This window comes from Ambystoma mexicanum, chromosome 6q (assembly GCF_040938575.1).
Source record: "Ambystoma mexicanum isolate Mex_15411 chromosome 6q, UKY_AmexF1_1, whole genome shotgun sequence".
NCBI classification, from domain to species: Eukaryota; Metazoa; Chordata; class Amphibia; order Caudata; family Ambystomatidae; genus Ambystoma; species Ambystoma mexicanum.
Window position 1 is genome coordinate 178,202,526 of NC_090937.1, and position 18,076 is coordinate 178,220,601.

At 56.3% G+C, this 18,076-nt stretch overlaps 1 protein-coding gene and 1 non-coding gene across 5 annotated transcripts in view; one reads left to right on the plus strand and one right to left on the minus strand.

Moving 5' to 3' along the window:
* The window catches only part of TBC1D2 (TBC1 domain family member 2), a 1,652,487-nt gene that overhangs the window by 679,204 nt on the left and 955,207 nt on the right, over positions 1-18,076 (minus strand). The gene's annotated exons all lie outside the window — the stretch shown is intronic.
* Positions 5,254-5,404, plus strand: LOC138517647 (5.8S ribosomal RNA). Its single transcript, XR_011282765.1, has one exon. It is a non-coding gene; the product is annotated as a 5.8S ribosomal RNA (ribosomal RNA).

The following is an 18,076-nucleotide window of genomic DNA, read 5'->3' on the forward strand; positions in this document are numbered from 1 at the left end:
AGGGATGGTGCACATGGGTGTGTTTCTGGAGGGAGAGATGGGTCTGGTGGGTAGCATGGGTCATCTAGGTGTGGGTTAGGAAGTTGGACGGGGCATCTTGGTGTGGCTCTGGAGGGAGGTGGTGGGGCACATTGGTGTGGCTCTGGAGGGAGGTGGTGGGGCACATGGGTGTGGCTCTGGAGGGAGGGGGATGGGGCACAGTGGGTCTGGAGGGTGGCATGGGTCATCTAGGTGTGGGTTGGGAAGTGGAACGGGGCATTTTGGTGTGGCTCTGGAGGGAGGTGGTGGGGCACATTGGTGTGGATCTTGGCGGAGGGATGGTGCACATGGGTGTGTTTCTGGAGGGAGAGATGGGGGTACAGTGTGTCTGGAGGGTGGCATGGGTCATCTAGGTGTGGGTTGGGAAGTGGAATGGGGCATTTTGGTGTGGCTCTGGAGGGAGTTGGTGGGGGCACATTGGTGTGGCTCTGGAGGGAGGTAGTGGGGCACATTGGTGTGGATCTTGGCGGAGCGATGGTGCACATGGGTGTGTTTCTGGAGGGAGAGATGGGGCACAGTGGGTCTGGTGGGTAGCATGGGTCATCTAGATGTGGGTTAGGAAGTTGGATGGGACATCTTGGTGTGGCTCTAGAGGGAGGTGGTGGGGGCACATTGGTGTGGATCTGGGTGGAGGGATGGTGCACATGGGTGTGTTTCTGAAGGGAGAGATGGTGCACATGGGTGTGTTTCTGAAGGGAGAGATCGGGCACAGTGTGTCTGGAGGGTGGCATGGGTCATCTAGGTATGGGTTGCGAAGTGGGAAGGGGCATTTTGGTGTGGCTCTGGAAGGAGGTGGTGGGGGCACATTGGTGTGGCTCTGGCGGGAGGTGGTGGGGCACATTGGTGTGGATCTTGGCGGAGGGATGTTGCACATGGGTGTGTTTCTGGAGGGAGAGATGGGGCACAGTCGGTCTGGTGGATAGCATGGGTCATCTAGGTGTGGGTTAGGAAGTTGGACGGGGCATCTTGGTGTGGCTCTGGAGGGAGGTGGTGTTGCACATGGGTGTGTTTCTGGAGGGAGAGATGGGGCACAGTGGGTCTGGTGGGTAGCATGGGTCATCTAGGTGTGGGTTAGGAAGTTGGATGGGACATCTTGGTGTGGCTCTGGAGGGAGGTGGTGGGGGCACATTGGTGTGGATCTTGGCGGAGGGATGTTGCACATGGGTGTGTTTCTGGAGGGAGAGATGGGGCACAGTGGGTCTGGTGGGTAGCATGGGTCATCTAGGTGTGGGTTAGGAAGTTGGACGGGGCATCTTGGTGTGGCTCTGGAGGGAGGTGGTGGGGCACATGGGCGTGTTTCTGGAGGGAGAAATGGGGCACAGTGGGTTTGGAGGGTGGCATGGGTCATCTAGGTGTGGGTTGGGAAGTTGGACAGGGCATCTTGGTGTGGCTCTGGAGGGAGGTGGTGGGGGTACATTGGTGTGGATCTTGGTGGAGGGATGGTCCACATGGGTGTGTTTCTGGAGGAAGAGATGGGGCACAGTGTGTCTGGAGGGTGGCATGGGTCATCTAGGTGTGGATTGGGAAGTGGGACAGGGCATTTTGGTGTGGCTCTGGAGGGAGGTGGTTGGGGCACATTGGTGTGGCTCTGGAGGGAGGTGGTGGGGCACATTGGTGTGGATCTTGGCGGAAGGATGGTGCACATGGGTGTGTTTCTGGAGGGAGAGATGGGGTACAGTGGGTCCGGTGAGTAGCACGGGTCATCTAGGTGTGATTTAGGAAGTTGGGCGAGGCATCTTGGTGTGGCTCTGGAGGGAGGTGGTGGGGCACATTGGTGTGGCTCTGGAGGGAGGTGGTGGGGCACATGGGTGTGTTTCTGGAGGGAGAGATGGGGCACAGTGGGTCTGGAGGGTGGCATGGGTCATCTAGGTGTGGGTTGGGAAGTTGGACGGGGCATTTTGGTGTGGCTCTGGTGGGAGGTGGTGGGGGCACATTGGTGTGGCTCTGGAGGGAGGTTGTGGGGCACATGGGTGTGTTTCTGGAGGGAGAGATGGGGCACAGTGTGTCTGGAGGGTGGCATGGGTCATCTAGGTGTGGGTTGGGAAGTGGGACGGGGCATTTTGGTGTGGTTCTGGAGTTAGGTGGTGGGGGCACATTGGTGTGGCTCTGGAGGGAGGTGGTCGGGCACATTCGCGTGGATCTTGGTGGAGGGATGGTGCACATGGGTGTGTTTCTGGAGGGAGAGATGGGTCTGGTGGGTAGCATGGGTCATCTAGGTGTGGGTTAGGAAGTTGGACGGGGCATCTTGGTGTGGCTCTGGAGGGAGGTGGTGGGGCACATTGGTGTGGCTCTGGAGGGAGGTGGTGGGGCACATGGGTGTGGCTCTGGAGGGAGGGGGATGGGGCACAGTGGGTCTGGAGGGTGGCATGGGTCATCTAGGTGTGGGTTGGGAAGTGGAACGGGGCATTTTGGTGTGGCTCTGGAGGGAGGTGGTGGGGCACATTGGTGTGGCACCTTGGCGGAGGGATGGTGCACATGGGTGTGTTTCTGGAGGGAGAGATGGGGGTACAGTGTGTCTGGAGGGTGGCATGGGTCATCTAGGTGTGGGTTGGGAAGTGGAACGGGGCATTTTGGTGTGGCTCTGGAGGGAGTTGGTGGGGGCACATTGGTGTGGCTCTGGAGGGAGGTGGTGGGGCACATTGGTGTGGATCTTGGCGGAAGGATTGTGCACATGGGTATGTTTCTGGAGGGAGAGATGGGGAACAGTGGGTCTGGTGGGTAGCATGGGTCATCTAGGTCTGGGTTAGGAAGTTGGACGGGGCATCTTGGTGTGGCTCTGGAGGGAGGTGGTGGGGGCACATGGGTGTGTTTCTGGAGGGAGAGATGGGGCACAGCGGTCTGGAGGGTGGCATGGGTCATCTAGGTGTGGGTTGGGAAGTCGTATGGGCATCTTGGTGTGGCTCTGGAGGGAGGTGGTGGGGGCCCATTGGTGTGGCTCTGGAGGGAGGTGGTGGGGGCCCATTGGTGTGGCTCTGGAGGGAGGTGGTGGGGGCACATTGGTGTGTTTCTGGAGGGAGGTGGTGGGGCACATTGGTGTGGCTCTGAAGGGAGGTGGATGGGGCACATGGGCGTGTTTCTGGAGGGAGAGATGGGGCACAGTGGGTCTGGAGGGTAGCATAGGTCATCTAGGTGTGGGTTGGGAAGTTGGGTGGGCATCTTGGTGTGGCTCTGGAGGGAGGTGGCGGGGGTACATTGGTGTGGATTTGGGTGGAGGGATGGTGCACATGGGTGTGTTTCTGGAGGGAGAGATGGAGCACAGTGGTTCTGGAGGGTGGCATGGGTCATCTAGGTGTGGGTTGGGAAGTTGGACTGGGCATCTTGGTGTGGCTCTGTAGGGAGGTGTTGGGGGCACATTGGTGTGGGTTTGATGGGAGGGATGGGGACATTGGTCTGGGGAGGTATGCCGCATATTGGTGTGGGTCTGGAAGGAGGGGATGGGGCACATTGGTGTGGGTATGGGCGGATGGGGGCATACTAGGATGGGTGGTTTTAGAGGGGGTTGGCTAGGGCTATCTGCATGTGATTCAGGATCGGCACATGGGCATCTGATGCAAGGGGAAGGGGCATCTTGCTATGTGGAGGGAGGATGGGGCATTATGGTATTGGTCTAGAGGGAGGAATGGGGCATCTTGATGTGGTTCTGAGAGGAAGGGATGGTGCACATGGGTGTGGGTCTGTAGGGAGGGATGGGGACATTGCTGTGGGTATGAAGGGAGGCATAGGACACATTGGTGTGCATCTGGAGGGAGGGATGGGACACATTGGTGTGGGTCTGGAGGGAAGGATTGGGGCTCATTGGTCGGAGGACGGATAGGGGCATCTTTCTGTGTGGAGGGAGCATGGGCCATCATGGTATGGGTCTTGAGGAAGGGATCGGGCATCGTGGCGTCTGGATCGGAGGGGGCATTGTTGATCTGGAGTGGAGGGACAGGGCATATAATGGGGGCATGTCAGGGAATGGTGGAGCATGTGGGTCAGGGCTGGAGCGCTCTGGTGGGAAGGAAGGGGGCATCTGGGTGTGAATGGAGGGATATGGGGTATGTTTGTCTGGAGAGAAGGATGTTGGTTTATTGGAGTGGTGGGAGCATGTGTGTGTCGAAGGGATGGGGTAATCGGGTGTGGGTATAGAGAGAGGGCGAATGGCGCCATCTGAGTGTGGAGGTAGAGATGAAGCATATGGGTGTGACTCTGAGGGGTGGAGCATCTTGGTGTAGGTATGGAGGGACAGATGTTGGTGTCTTTGTGTGGGTTCGGATGGAGGGATGGTGGCATGTAGGTCAGGAGGGAGGTGGCATTTGAATCTGGAACGTGTTTGGAAGGAGAAATGGGGCGTTTGAGTGTGAATGGTTTCTGCTTGTGGGTGGGGGCATAAAGGATCATTAACAGCGGAGCAGCGGGAGGGAGAGCCGTGGGCCCGACCTCGGTTGCATCCCAGACGTGCACACCCACAGCCCGGGGCACCTCTCACAGAGCGGTCCGGTGCGCGTGGTCAACCAGCCCCCTCTCCTCACTGAGCCCTCATCTGCGCTGGCCGGGGGCACACACACTCCTCTCTCTGACCTGCCAGCGGCTGGGCATTGGTGGGCACACCCCAGTCACCAGGGAAGCCCCGAGCGGGGGCAGCCGGGAGCCGAGGGAAACCTGACTGCTCTCGAGGGGTGCCTCCCCAGGCAGACAGGCGCCCGGCACGCCAGGCATGAGCCCTGAGCCATGGTGCAGCTGGCTCACTTGACGGTGGGCGCCAAGGTTCCAGCCGCCCACATATGTGTGTGAGCAATGGCCAGGCCCGCTGGCACAGTGGGTGACCTTCCCTCTTGCCCAGGTACCTGGAGCTGGGCCCTATGCAGCCGGGCTGGGGTTTGAAGACTCTAGTGGTCCCACCCGACCCCCTGTCTGTGCTGTCTCTGGCCTGCCTTTTTGTCCATCTCCCAGCCCCTCCTCCCAAAAGGGAAGGGTTTGGGGAAGGATGAGTGGATCGGGCCGTGTGGGCAGGTGGAGGAGCGGCCTACCTCCATCCCCCTGGGAAGCGCTGTGCTGCTGCAGCTGGCGGTCAGGCTGAGCACCTGGATTATTATTATTTTTTTTAAAACCACAATGGTTTCGGCCGAGCTAGACAGGGAGCTGGGCTGTCCTGCCACAGCCAGCGCTGCCTCCCCCAACCTCTCCTGCACCGGCAGGGTCAGGCCGACGTCTAGGACAAAAAAAGTTGCCTGTGGCTCTTGGCGGTGGATCACTCGACTCGTGCATTGATGAAGAACGCAGCTAGCTGCGAGAATTAGTGTGAATTGCAGGACACATTTATCAACACGTCGAACGCACCATGTGGCCCTGGGTTTTTCCCGGGACTACGCCTGTCTGAGGGTCGCTTGTACATAAATCGCCCCGGGGTTCACTCCCAGGGTCGTGGCTGGGGCTGTCGCAGGGACCCCATTCCATTCATCCCCCTAAGGTCAGACCCCGATCAGCACCGTTGCTGGATCCTTGGATCTGGCGCGCAAGCTCATTGCCGACGCGTCCTGGCTTCCCCAGTTTCCCCTCCTCATGCTGGTTTCGGGAGGGCCGGGTGGCCGACGCACCCTGGATGTGGTGGCGGCAGCAGCAGGCTTTAAAAAAGCCTGGCGCATCTTCACCCCACCCCGGGGCACCTGGCCGTGCTGTGTGTGTGGCTGTTTTTGGTGTCCCACGGCTGCCGGCGCAGGATGACCATGGAGCGCGGACCTCGTGGCCATGTGGGCTTCGGTCACAGATTGGGACAGAATACACTCGCCTGCGCCAAGGGCTGGGGCAATCCCCCCGTACGGGCCCGAGGCCAGCTGCCCTGAGCTTTGTGCTCCCCGACCACGGCCTCAGATCAGACGTGGTGACCTGCTGAATTTAAGCATATTACTAAGCAGAGGAAAAGGAACTAACCAAGATTCCCTCAGTAAAGGCCAGTGAAAAGGGAAGAGCCCAGCGCCGAATCCCCATTCAGCAGCAGGCGTGGGAAATGTGGCGTACAGAAGACCGACTCCCAGGCATCGCTCAGGGGGCTCAAGTCCTTCTGATTGAGTCTCCCCACGCAGATGGTGTTAGGCCGATAGCGGCCTCTTGCACACCGGGATCAGGTCTCCTTGGAGTCAGGTTGCTTGGGAATGCAGCCCAAAGCGTGTGGTAAACTCTAAGGCTAAATACGGGCACGAGACTGGTGGCCAACAAGTACCGTAAGGGAAAGTTGAAGAGAGTTCAAGAGGGTGCGAAACGGTTGAGCGGTAAACTGGTGGGGTCTGTGCAGTCCACCCACAGGATTCAACACGGCAGGCAGGTTGGTCACCTGGAACGGTGGAGGCCCTTTTAGGTCTGCAGCCTGGGCACATCCAGCCCCAGCAGGGAGCATTTCCTCTGTATCGGTGCAACACGACCGGCTGGGAAGGCCCCAGGGGGCAGGCGGCTCTCTGCTCCAGCAGAGTGTTACAGCCCCCTGACAGCAGTTTTGCTGTGTCCACGGGGCTGAGGGAGATAGACCGCCACCGGGCCCTTATCCGGCAACTGTCCTGGCCCCTCTTGGGGGTTGCTAGAGTGGCCACGGGAGACGGGGCTCCCGATGTGACTGTGGTGGACTGCCCTCAATACGCCCCAACCACGTTGCGCTGCCGGGCGGGGAGGCCCACAAAGGGCGCCAGGGGTCTGAGGTGATGTCGGTTAACCACCTGACCTGTCTGGAAACACTAAGAGTATAACGCCTGCCCGAGTCAGAGGGATGAATGAAACCCTGTGATGTAATGATGTTGAGGGCCGGTGCCTGGCGATTGCAGTGGCATCCTGTCGCGGTGGGCCTCCACCGACCCGTCTCGCCTGCTCTGTCAGAGAGATGATGCATGAGCGTGTGTGATAGGACCCGAAAGATGGTGAACTCGGCCTGGTGGAGGTCCGTAGCGGTCCTGATGTGTAAATCGGTCATCCGACCTGGGTATAGGGGCAAAAGACTAATCGAATGATATAGTAGCTGGTTCTCTCCGAAGTTTCACTCAGGATAGCTGGCGCACGGAAACCCCAGTTTTATCTAGCAAAGCGAATGATTAGAGGTCTTGGGGCCAAAATTATCTCAACCTGCTCTCAAACTTTAAATGGGTATGAAGCCCGGCTTGCTGGCGTGGAGCCGGGTATTGTATGAAAGTGCTCAGTGGGCAACTTTTGGTAAGCAGAACAGGCGCTGCAGGATGAACCGCACCCGGGGTTAAGGCGCATGATGCAGATGCTCATGAGTCCCCAGAAACGGTGTTGGTTGATATAGACAGCAGGATGGTGGCCATGGTAGTCGGAATCCGCTAAGGAGTGTGTAACAACTCACCTGTCGAATCAACTAGCCCTGAAAGTGGATGTCCCTGGAGCATCAGGCCCATACTTGGCCGGCGTTGAGAGCCGCGGGGGCTAAGTCAGGCGAGTAGGAGGGCTGCTGCGTACGCACAGAAGCCCGGGGCGAGGGCCCGCATGGAGCCGCCGCAGGTGCAGATCTTGGTTGTAGTAGCAAATATTAAAACGAGAACTTTGAAGGATGAAGTGGAGAAGGGTTCCATGTGAACAGAAGTTGAACATGGGTCAGTCAGTCCTAAGAGATGGGCGAGCGCGGTTCGGAAGGGATGGGCTATGGCCTCCATTGCCCTCAGCCGATCGACAGGAAGTCGGGTTCAGATCCCCGAACCCAGAGTGGCAGGGACGGGCGCCCTTGCGGCGGCCAGTGTGGTAATGCAAATGATCCCAGAGAAGCCGGCGGGAGCCGCACAGAGTTATTTATTTATTTATTTTTTTAAACAATTTATATTTTATATAACACACCAAACATTACAATACTTGGGACTTCCTTCATCAGATTCAGCGTCAGAGTGTTACAATCAGCATTGTCCAGTCCCATTCCCTCCCTCCCCCCTAACCTGAGCCAATATGTCCATGTCATCATCCTGTGATTTTTCAGGCGGGTTTATCGTCGTCTCTTTATCCGTTTAATCATTGCTCTGATCAGACTGTGGGGGCCACTCATGGTAGCCACCAGCTGCCTCCATTCAATTAGGGGTCCTACCTCCTCCTCCCCTCCCCTACAAACTGTGTCCCACCAAACAGCCGTTTCTGCCTCTGCCCATTTTAAGAGGTCAGCCCACCACAACTCTATCCTCGGCCTCTGGGCTGCCTTCCAGCACATTGCTATCCTTCGTTTGGCCAGGACATATGCTAGATCTTTCATTTTGCTTAGGTGCCTTAAGTTACGTGGCCTAGGGAATCCCCCCAGCATGCATGCCCAGGCCGACTCCACCTCCAGTGTAATACCGGTTCCTGCTAAGCGTGTCTTCACTTCTTGCCAAAACCGCCCCACCTCAGGGCAGGCCCAAAACATGTGGAGTAGCCCAGCCTCCTCCACCCCACACCTATTTCTGAGTCGTATGGCCACCAAACCTAGCGATCTTACTGGGGGTGAGATATGCTCTATGTGTGACATATAGTTGGATCTGCTGGAGCCTTGCGTTCCGGGACACTTTTTATGATATCTTTGGGCTCTTTTCCAGAGCCCATCCGACATAGGCTCTCCCACCTCATCCTCCCAAAGTTGTCCCAGTTGGGTCAAGTCCTTCCCCCACCTTGGACTCCAACAGCTCGTATATGCGGGAAATCTCATGCCCACCCTCTTAAATATCATATATAGCCTCCATGGTGGCATCCGGTTGTCCGGTGAGCACCTCTGTTGGCCACTTCGCTCGTACTCTCTTGACAATTCTGGTGTAAGTTATGTATTGCCCTTTATGCACCCCAGTATCTTCGATCAGGTTCGGGAACTCTAATGCCTCCCCTTCCAGCCATATGTCTCCCAGGGTGGCCAGGCCCACTGGTTCCCAGTACTTGCGGACCCCTTGTATCAGCTGGGGATCCTCTCCACATAGTGCTGCAAGCGGCACCTGCATAGAGTATGGAACCAGGTGTCCCGCAATCTGCCACGTTCTGTGCCATATCTCCCATCCCAGTACCAGCAGCCCGCCATCCCCCGGACCCTCGACTTGGACAGCCACACCATTTCTTTGAGGAAGAAGGGGAGCGGTTCCCTGCACAGCAGCCTGGTTTCTGCCATCTCCTCGTCAGACAGCCATCTTGTTACATACTGCAGCTGCCCTGCCAGATAGTATAGCTCAAAATTTGGCAGGTTGATACCTCCCCTATCACACGAGTTCTGTAGTTTCCAGAGGACCACCCTGTTCCTGGAGTTTCCCCAGATGAAGCCCCTACACAGGCTATGGAGGCTAGCGAAAAAGCGTCTCGGGATCCCATGCGGGATGTTAACACAGAAATGCAACAGTCTGGGCAAAACTACAATTTTTAGCAGAGCAGCCCTCCCCACCATAGCCAGGGGTAACCTGGACCAGAATCCCATGCTGTTCTTAATTCCTTCTACTGCTTTAACCGTGTTGCGTGCATGTTCTTCTTCTGCCGTATGGTATATGTCAATTCCGAGATATCGGAACGACTTTGTGTGCCAGGGTATCGGCAACACTGGCAGACTCCCGGGCAAGACAAGCTTGTATCTCCCCAGAGGGAACACGCTAGACTTTTTGGGGTTAACCGCTATGCCAGAGAGAACGGCAAATTGCTCCATCATGTCTAGAATATATTTCATGTTCTCTTCTGGGTAGCGTAAATATAACAGTATGTCGTCCGCATATAAAGAAACCAGGTGCATGCCACCCGCAGTGCGAATACCTATCCCCTCGTATTGCTGTCTCAGGCAGGTGGCCAATGGCTCCAGTGCCAATATGTACAACATGGGCGACCACGGGCAGCCCTGTCTAGTGCCTCTGCTTAGTTGCCATTTGTCCGAAATGATAGCACCTGTTTTGACCATGGCGATCGGGGAGCTGTATAACATTGTCACCCACCTGAGGTACCCCGGTCCCATTCCATAGTCCTCTAAGGTCGCGATCAACCAGGGCCATCTCACTCGTCGAAGGCCTTGACTGCGTCTAGTGAAACTATTGCGAGTTCACCTGGGTCATTTTTTGTCTGGTCAAGGATGTGATGCAGTCTTCTGAGATTATCAGTTATGTTCCTGCCCGGTACATAGCCCGTTTGGTCGGCGTGTATCAGTTTACCAATGACAGCCTTAAGCCTATTTGCCAGTACAGCAGTGAGGATTTTACTATCCTGATTGAGCATCGATAAGGGCCTGTACGACCCACAATCAGTGCTAGGCTTGCCCGGCTTCAGAAGCGGGATAATCACCGCCTCTCGCAGGGTCTCTGGTAGCCTGCCTTGCTCATACGACTCGTTAAGCATGGCCAGCAGCGGGGGAAGCAACTCTTGTTTATAGGTTTTATAAAAATTCACTTGGAAGCCCATTGGACCTGGGGGCCTTACAGGTGGGCAAGTAGCGAACCACTAGTTCGAGTTTTTCCATCGTAATAGGGGCATCTAGGTCTGCGCGTTCTGCCTCATCTAAGGTGGGTAGGCCCATGTCCTCCAATGTTACCCGAATTTCGTGGTCTCTATCTAGGGCCACCTGGGTCCCCATAAAGATGTTTATAGAATCTCAGGAACTCCTCATTCACCCCCTCCTGGGTATTCTGAGTCCACCCTCCCTTGCCTTTAATTTCCCTGATCACCGTTCGCAGCGTCTCACTCTTGTATAGCCAGGCCAGCAACCTGCTCGGCTTATCTCCCCCTGCGTGCTGTCTCTCCACGTATTTCTTATAGCTTAGTTTACATAACCTGTCCCAGCAGTCCACACTGGCCTGTTGTAATTGCCTTATCCTGTCTGTGTCCTCATCAGCGGTGCCTTCCGTACGCATCCTGCCCTCCAACTCCTCCCCAATTCCCTTCAACTCCTGCTCTATGCCCCCCTGGATCCCCCTAGACTTTGAAATGGCAACTCCCCGCAAAACCACCATAAACGCCTCCCAAACAGTTCCCATAGAGCTTACACTACCAGTATTTATCTCGAAGTACTCAGTGATCGCCTCTCTTAAATCCTCCCTGAATCCCTGGTCCTGCAGAGCCTCGGTTCTGAGTTTCCAAGTGGGAATCCGTGCCCTGGGAGGTTGATGCCGCCACTCCAGGACCAGGGGGGAGTGGTCCCAAAGCACCCTAGCTTTGTATTCCGCACCTTCCATCTCTCCTGCCAACTCCGTGGAGGCGAACACATAGTCTAATCTTGTATGAAGGGCGTGTGGTGCCATATAGTGCGAGTATTGTCTATCCACTGGATGCAACTGCCTCCAGACATCCACTAGGTCGAAGTCCCTCAGGAGGGCCTGTAGCACCTTTGCTGCTGGGGTTGGTTTGTCTATCTTACTATCCGATCTGTCAACATTAGGGTTAAGTACACAGTTAAAATCACCTCCCCAAATAATCCCACCACCCAGCAGAGGGCCGACTCTACCGTACAGGGTCCTAAATTAAGCCGCTGTGTCCTGGTTAGGGGCATATAAATTTACAATACACACTTCTAGGTTTTCCAATATACCCTTCACAACAATCAATCTGCCATCTGGGTCACCCGTGACCTGAAGCGGCTGAAATGGCACCTGCGGCGCCACCCAGATGATAACTCCTCTAGCGTAGGCCGAATATGTGGATCCCACCAGGCACCCCCTCCACTTCTTCTTAACCACCTCCAATTTCTCCCTAGTGAGGTGGGTCTCTTGCAATAATGCTATGTCAGTCCTCATCCTTTTCAGATACATCATCACCTTGTTACGTTTCAAATAGCTGTTGAGGCCCCTGACATTCCAGGTAACCACTCTAAGGCACCCTGGCGCCATCACCATGATATCCCGCACTCCTTCCCCGCCTCTTATCCCGCCTGTTAAGGGTCACATTTTGGCTCAATACCCTTTCCCTCCCATCAAACTTCCCTCCAACCCCCTTTCCCAACTCCCCATTCCCCAACTTCAAACCACTGCACACCCACCTCCCCCCCCTTCGTCTACCCCAACCCCAACAAGTGCCCAGCTCCATCCCTGGATCTCAGGCCCCCCTGCGTTTGGTTCTGCCCTAAAAGGCCCCGGCCCAGAACCCAGCAGGGTGTCACCGAACTACCAGTGACCTAACTAAACTATTCGCTATGGGGTTGTGAGGTCATGCTCCGTATAGCTCCTATATCTATATCAAGGTTTCCAGTGCCACCGTATCATATTTATAATTGTAGCTCTGAACACACTCCTCTGCCGGTATATCCAATGCTATATTCAAGTCCCATTGTCATGAGCTGCAGCACCTAGGGCGCTTTACCGACGCATGTTACTTATCTCCACCTTTTTCTCCCTGGATGTCCGGTTCCTGGGGACAGCTCTGCGCATCTAACCAGCCCATGGCGTCCTCTGGGGTGTCAAAAAACAAGGTTCTGCTCTTGTAGAAAACCTTCAGTTTAGCTGGATAAAGCAGCATGTACCTATGGCCCGCATCCCGCAATCTTCTTTTCACGGACCCAAAGTTCATGCGGCTGCGCTGTACTTGCAAGGTATAATCCGGGTATGCCGTTATGTTCGCAGCACCTCTTTGTATCGTGCCGCCCTTCCGAAAGTGTTCAAGGATTTTTTCCCGGTAGTTTAGGATCTTCGCTATCACCGGCGGTGGCTTCCTCATCAGGGCCCTGTGTGCCCTCTCTACAGCGAACCCCTAGGACGGGGCTCCCCCGGTTATCTCCTGTAATAGCATAGACTCGATGTATTCCGTAGGGTTAGTTCCCTCAGCTCCTTCCGACAATGCGAATATTGTTCCTTCGGGCGCGTCCCTCCGCCTCTTCTGCCCTGCTCTCCAGATTGCCCACACGTTGTACCAAGGCGTGAAGTTCAGATCTATGGGCAGCACAGGCTGCTGTGTTCGGGGCCACCTCTTTTTCCAGGTCCTCCGTGCGCTCAGCCAACAATCGTACGTCTTGCCGGAGAAGATTTACGTCCTCCTGCACCGCTCCAACTTTGAGCTCAAGTGCAGCTTTCAATTCACTGATTGCCAGGCCCAGTTTGGTCTCCAAGGCCACTTTCAGGTCAGCAATCGCCGCAAGTACCTCCTGGTTGCCCATTATGTCTGGGCCCCCAGCGTGGGTCCTGTCTTTCTTCCTGGCCCCTTCAGCACCTGGTGGTGTTTTGGCAAAATCTTCCAGTGTGGGCTGCTTGCCTTTCTGTCTGATTGGTTTGTAAAGTGAGTCGGCCCCAAAACGTGCTGTCCTCTTTTAGAACGTGCTAAGTTGCCCAAAATGTCTAGGCCCGGCCTGATCATTTCAGGGGTGTCCTCCAGCGACCTCCCCTATTTCTAGAATGGACTGTGTCCTCCCACGTACCCATGTGGGTTCATTCCTCCTTCACAGGACTAAGGACCCTGCCCCAGTCGATCTGGCTCCCCAGGCTGTCTGCCTGGCGCTGGTGTGGCTCTGCGGGCTTCGGTGGCCACTCTTGCTGGTCCCCACTTTCATGGGGCAACTCCGTACACCTTCATCTGCAGTTACCTCTTGCGGCCACCTCGGGCACGTTGTGTGCGTCTCTTTGTTCCCACTTCAGGCGGCTGCAAGTCTCTGTGTTTCTGTCTATGCCTGTCTGTGCCCCTCGGGTGGCTGGAACAGCATTCGTAAATCAATCATAGGCATGTCTTGTGCTTCGTTGTGCTATTGTGTTTACTAGCCTCCACAGGATGGTTTAGTGGAGTTTGTTGCAGGTTGGGTTGCAGATGTGTGCCTGCGCCTCTCCGTCTCACGGTGCGGCGCTGGGTTTATTGTGTCATGGGCATTTCAGCTTATCATCAGCTGTCTGTGAGCAGCTACGGTGATCTTTTCTCTCCTCCCGTCACCTCGTTAAAGGAGACGGACACTCCCAGCGTCGCCTCCCTCTGAGCGATCCGCTTGGTGCACAGCGTACCGGGCAGCTCCCTGCATCTATATACACGCGCGCATTGGTGCAATTTTGAATGCGCTATCCAAGCTCCGCATCGCATCCCATTCAAAGAATTGCTTGGCAACGTGATAGTTAGTTCAATATAAGTCAGTAGTGCTCTGGTCGCCACCGGTTCATTCTAGTTACTGGTTCCACATTCCACCATGCAATAGTTCCATGTTTGCAGGGTCAGCGCTGTGCATGACCCTGCCCTGTGCTAGAATTGCAAGATCAACTCCCTTGTCCCCGGTGGATGCGTGAACTTATACACGTTGCAAAGGGTAATATGATTAAGCTGACATCTGTTTTGCTTGGAGCTGCTATCACATCTAATCAGGGTCCCCCTGTGTGCCTCCGTCAGGTCTCAGGCAACCCTTAGGCTGTGCTCGGCTTTATTATCAGTGAAACTTGATTGCATCCGTTTCAGGGTCTTCCTGTGTGGCACTCCGTATACTAAGCTGGCCCTGTACCTCCGTCCGGATGGCCGCAACACGGAGCCTGCAGCCGTGGGCACCATGCGCGACCCGAAAGGCTGCCCCGTCATAGGCCTGTCTAATGGCCAAGTCTCCACTGCGGCTGCACGCGAACCCGCCCATAATGCTTGGACGGCTCACACGCCGTCACTTCGCTACAGCTGCTTGTGGGCACGCCGGTGCCTCGTATGTGTTGCGCATACACTGCCGAGTATTGCAGTGTATATTGTACTGTCACTTATTCGTGGGTGAGCAGCCTCGTAGTCTATCACGCATGCACGCGGACTGCTTGGGGTTCCAGTCCTGTTTCGTCGCGCACCGGGCATGCGCTTTTCAATCACGGCACTGTTTGTTTGCCGTTTTACTCCGATGTCGGGCTTCTCCCCTGGGTCCCGCGCTGTGGCCACAGAGGGTCTTCACAGCTCTGCTCTACTCGCGGCCCCTTCTGGCAGACCTGATCTGAGCGCAGCTCACTCTCCTACAACGGGCTGCTCGCGAGTTAGCTGTCCTCCACATCTCTTTGTTGTTGGCGGATCACCATTTTGGATTCCTCACAAGCGCACCGCCACAAAATTCTTCTGGCTGATTTTGCTCGCATCACAGCGCTGATCCTCACCATCTCCAGCTCCGGTTGGGCAGTGTTAGTTCATGAACTCGGGCAAACGATGTATTCAGACCAGGATGGTTTCAATGTGTCACATTTTCTCGGATCATTTCAGGATCATCAGGACCCTCCTTGGAAACACGTCCTCCTACATGGCTCTGTAGCCACGCCCCCAGCCGCACAGAGTTCTTTTCTTTTCTTTGTGAAGGGCAGGGCACCCTGGAATGGGTTTGCCCCGAGAAAGGGGCCCGAGCTTTGCAAAGCGTCGCTGTTCCGGCGGCGTCCGGTGAGCTCCCGCTGGTCCTTAAAAATCTGGGTGAGATTTTGTAAATCTCGCGCCAGGCCGTACCCGTATCCGCAGCATGTCTCCAAGGCGGACCACCTCTGGCATGTCAGAACAATGTAGGTACGGGAAGTCAGCAAGTTAGATCCGTAACTTCGGGAAAAGGATTGGCTCTAAGGGCTGGGTCGGTCGGGCTGGGGCGCGAAGCAGGGCTGGGTGCGCACCATGGCTGGATGAGGCGTCTTCACCCTTGCCCCCCCCCCCGGGGCGGCTCTGCCTCTTGATGCGAGCCGGGCCCTTCCTGGGGATCACCCCAGCTGCAGTGTTCGCCAATCTCCCCCCTCTGGGGGTTCAGGGCCGGCATTCTGCCTCGGCCGACACCTAGCAGCTGACTTTGAACTGGTGCGGACCAGGGGAATCTGACTGTTTAATTAAAACAAAGCATTGCGAAGGCCCGTGGAGGGTGTTGACGCAATGTCATTTCTGCCAAGTGCTCTGAATGTCAAAGTGAAGAAATTCAATGAAGCGTGGGTAAACAGCTGGGGTAACTATGACCTTTAAGGTAGCCACATGCCTCGTCATCTAATTAGTGATGTGCATGAATGGATGAATGAGATTCCCACTGTCCCTATCTACTATCTAGCGAAACCACAGCCAAGGGAACAAGCTTGGCAGAATCGCCGGGGAAAGAAGACCCGGTTGAGTTTGACTCTAGTCTGGCACTGTGAAGAGACTTGAGGTAGGATAAGTGGGAGGCCCTCGGGCCGCTGGTGAAATACCACTAGTCTTATTTTTTTTCCACTTACCCGGTGAGGCGGGGGCGAGCCCCGTGGGGCTCTCGCTTCTTGCTCCAAGCACCCGGCACCTGCCGGGCACGACCCGCTCCGGGGACAGTGGCAGGTGGGGCGTTTGACTGGGGTGGTACACCCTGTCAAAGGATAACGCAGGTGTCCTAAGGCGAACTCGAGGAGGACAGAAACCTCCCGCGGAGCAGAAGGGCAAAAGCTAGCTTGATCTCGATTTTTCAGTATGAATACAGACCGTGAAAGCAGGGCTTCACGATCCTGCTGACTTTGGGTTTCAAGCAGGAGGTATCAGAAAGGTTACCACAGGGATAACTGGCTTGTGGCGTCAAGCCTTCATAGCGACGTCGCTTTTTGATCCTTCGATGACGACTCTTCCTATCATTGTGAAACAGAATTCACCAAGCATCGGACTGTTCACCCACTAATAGGGAACGTGAGGTGGATTTAGACCGTCGTTAGACAGGTTAGTTTTACCCTACTGATGATGTGTTGTTGCAATAGTAATCCTGTTCAGTACGAGAGGAACCGCAGGTTCAGACATCTGGTGTGCATGCTTGGCTGAGGAGCCAATGGGGTGAAGCTACCATCTGTGGGATTATGACTGAACGCCTCTATGTCCGAAAGCCCCCCTCCACCCCAAACCGTGATACTGCAGCGCTGTCGAGCATCGGTTAGCTTAGGATAGCCGGCCTCGGGGGCTGGTGTGTAGAGCCGCTTGCCTCAGGACTTGAGTGTGGACAGAAGGGGGCCACCTCTCTCACCCATAGTGCACCGCATGTTTGTGGGGAATCTGGTGCTAAATCATTCATCGACAACCTGATTCTGGTTCAGGGTTTCGTAAGTAGCAGAGCAGCTGCGTCGCTGCGATCTATTGGAAGTTATCCTCTGAGCCAAGCTTTTGTTGCAAGGCGGCAGCACCGCCAAGGTTCTCCATCCTTCCTCCTGGGGCCTGCGGGGTGCACAGGAAAATACCACCCACCCTAGGGGCGCACCCGCAGGGGTGTGCGGGCTGGGCGGGGAGCACTCTTCTCACCTTTCCTGGTCAGCCTGACAGACCAGATGGCCTTGGGCCCGGGCCTTCGAGGTGGTGCCTTAAGCCCCCGGACAGGGCAGGGGAAGAGAGGGTGCAGCCACCCCAGGGCGCGGGGTTGTAGCTAAAGTTTGTGCCCCTGGACAGTGGGGTTGGGGCAGGCCCGGCTGGCCACTGGGCCACCTGGCCTGGTAGTAGGCCCAGATGGCCCAAGTTGTGGCTGGTGGACCAGATGGCCCGAGTTGCGGCTGACTCCTGCATTTGTCTCCGGTCGGGTTCCGTAAGCTTAATAGTCGGCGTGGAAGTGTCTTCCCGGCCCGAGAGCACTGAGGTGGTGCCTTAAGCCCAGGGTGGGGAAGAGAGGCAGCAGCTTAAGTACCCACCCCAGAGCACACAGGGTGGTACCTTAAGCCTGTGCCCCTGGGCGGTGGGGGCAGGTACGGCCGCTGGGCCATCTGGCCCGGGGAGTAGGCCCAGATGGCCCGAGTTGTGGTTGCCGCGGCTGACTCCTGCATTTGTCTACGTTTGGCATGGAAGTGCCACCTTGCGGCCTTCATGGCGGCCGTGGCGCAATTACCGGCTTTAGTTCAATGGCGTTGTGGGTTGCTCCCGGTCCTCTGGCAAGTATCAACCACGTGTGGTCAGGTCCAAGACGAGGTGCGTGAGTCAAGGGGCGCCCTGAGCGGGTCCCTTTCCTCCGCGTGGGGGTAAATGCGCTCGCAGTGGCCGGCCCTGAGTTCCACAGTGTTTGTGGGTTAGTCCTGGAGGGAAAGGCTCTAATGTTGTGGGAGCAGCTCAGGCCAGAGCTCCAGGGTGAAAGCCCCCGGACCCAGTGGTAGTCGCATTGCTCCCCACAGGGAAAAGCTCTAAAGGGGCCCTGCTAAAGCTCCAGGGTGGCTGGCGGCGGGGGTGTCCTGGCCTTGGGTGCCTGTCTCACGTCTGGGTTGACTGTCCCCAAGCCTGG